Consider the following 2669-nt stretch of genomic DNA (forward strand, 5'->3'; position numbering starts at 1 on the left):
GATCTTATAGATGTTTAATGTTTGTAAATATTTGTCTAGTGCAGGGGTTACTCTTTTACTTGTTTCAGTCATTTGACTGCGGCCATGCTGGAGCACCTCATTTAGTCGAGAAAATCGACCCCAGGACTTATTCTTTGTAAGCCTAGTACTTTATTGTATTGGTCTCTTTTTGACAAACCGCTAGGTTACGGGGACGTAAACACACCAGCATCGGTTGTCAAGCGATGGTGGGGGGATAAACACAGACACACAAACACACATACATATATATATACATATATACGACGGGCTTCTTTCAGTTTCCATCTACCAAATCCACTCACAAGGCTTTGGTCGGCCCGAGGCTATAGTAGAAGACACTTGTCCAAGGTGCCATGCAGTGGGACTGAACCCGGAATCATGTGGTTGGTAAGCAAGCTACTTACCACACAGCCACTCCTATATACACTAGCAAACGTCCCCTGTCCACTAGACGGTTTGTATAAGTGAAGAGGGTTAACTTGGACGGTGTTAAGTTGTGGAGATGTTTGGTAATTGTATGGGGTTGTTACTTTTGGTTTGGACATTAAAGATTCCTGAGACGTTAAAACTCTTGACTGTTTCTTCTAAAGAAGGAAAATTGATTGATAGTGTATCTTAACACAGTGAACCTTTCCAAAATTGTCATGAGGCCAATAAAATGAAGGAAAGGTGTTCAGCCCACAATATATACAACTTCCAGTGGAATTGGACATCATAATTAACCTTAAACTTTTTGCTCTCAAACACTTTCACATGAGGATAAGCACAATGTACTCTTCCATATTACATACCTCATATTGATACCTATACGTCAGACTGAACGCTATTTTATCTCCAAAGTGAATATTGCAAGTGATATTTAAGCAATAAACTGTTCTTTGGTTTTTGAATTTGACGACTGTTACTTTACATATTTTATTTCGCTTTTCCCTGGCGTAGTGGTAAGAACTATGGGATAAGTAACATTGGTTTCAAATGAAAATATAAATGTAAGTTTTAATCACCCGATGGACAGGCAAACAGAAACTGCTACTCAACAAAGATGCAAAAATGCTTAGGGAAGTCTCTCTTCTCTCAAAAACTTACACAAAAAGAGTTGAAATTCAGGAGTGAAATAACACAATGTGAAATAAAATAACATAAGGCATGTTCTTTGCAAATCAATTTTATCTCAAAATTGAACAACACTGCTTATTTTTTTAAGTTGGATGAGAAACGTTAGGTAAAGTTTTAGATGTAAACCCCCAAATTTTTCACATTTTATAAGCAATCAATTCGTCTTTTCTACTTTCAATTGAATTTTGTTGAGAATATCTTCAGAAAATTAAGTAATCACCAGTTATATATTTGCTTTATTTTCACTTTTTTGCTTACTTAAAGTAACTGCCTTTTCCTAGTAGTTTTTCATGTCAGCTAGTTTATTGCACAGAAAACAGCCGTAAGAACACATATAACTGCGAATGCTTGTGGTTGATTACAGTTAATTAAAGTCAGAGTGATATCAATTTTTTTAGTTGCTAACAAACGTGTGAAAACACAGAAATGAATATAGTTGTTTGTGGTCAAATATTTAAAACAAAATGAGACTGTATTTACAAACAGCAAGCTTTATTTACATATATCTGTCATTAAAATGTGAAAACGTAGAAATGAATTGTTTAGAACATCGGTTAATGAAAAAGATGACAGAAGAAACAGGACAAAAAGATTACAAAAATAGCGATTCTCACTTTGAAACTGACAATTTTGAAAATCTTTTTAGATTACGGAATACCTTGCTTTCTCATGTATCCATGTTTAAAATTTCAGCGTGATTGGATGAACAATACTCAAGAGTTATAAGTGCACAAAAAACAGACAGACAGAATGGGATTTATATATATATATATATATATATATATAAGATACATATATATATGTATATATTTATGTGTGTGTCTTTGTGTCTGTGCTTGTCTCCCCACCACCACCATCGCTTGTCAACTGATGTTAGTGTGTTTACGTCACCATAACTTAGCACTTCACGAAAGAGACCAATAGAATAAGTACTAGACTTACAAAGAATAAGTCCTCAGGTTGATTTCTTTGGCTAAAATCCCCTTAAGGTGATGCTCCAGCATGTAAAACATGTATCACACAAGTAAGGATATTTTCTTCTATGATTCTAGGTCTTTTTTCTTTTTTTTTTTTTTGTTGCAAGTTAGGGGTGTAGGGTCAGCTCCTTGACATTTGTCTTTTATCTTTTACTTGCTTCAGTCATTGGACTGCAGCCATACTGGAGCACTGCCTTGATGGATTTTAGTCAAACAAATCGACTTCAATATTTATTTTTAAGCCTGGTTCTTATTCTATCAGTCTCTTTTACCATACTGCTAAGTAAGTAAACAAACACCTGTTGCCAAGTAGTGGTGGGCACCCCCACCCCCACACACATGATAGGCTTCCATACAATTTTTATCTAAACAATAGTTTAGAGTAACCCATCAGATTACTATAAAATTTTTTTAATTATAATTGAACATAAAAGCAAACATTAAAAAAGAACTATATATATATATATAAGTGCATATATATATATATGTGTGTGTGTGTGCATGTGTGTGTGTATATATATATATATATATATATAGAGAGAGAGAGAGAGAGAG

General features: G+C 34.3%; 1 protein-coding gene across 3 annotated transcripts in view; it reads right to left on the reverse strand.

The window, feature by feature from the left end:
• LOC106884044 (serine/arginine repetitive matrix protein 1) overlaps nt 1–2669 on the reverse strand; it is an 82646-nt gene that overhangs the window by 516 nt on the left and 79461 nt on the right. The window lies entirely within an intron of this gene.

This window comes from Octopus bimaculoides, chromosome 2, assembly GCF_001194135.2.
Source record: "Octopus bimaculoides isolate UCB-OBI-ISO-001 chromosome 2, ASM119413v2, whole genome shotgun sequence".
Taxonomy (NCBI): Eukaryota; Metazoa; Mollusca; class Cephalopoda; order Octopoda; family Octopodidae; genus Octopus; species Octopus bimaculoides.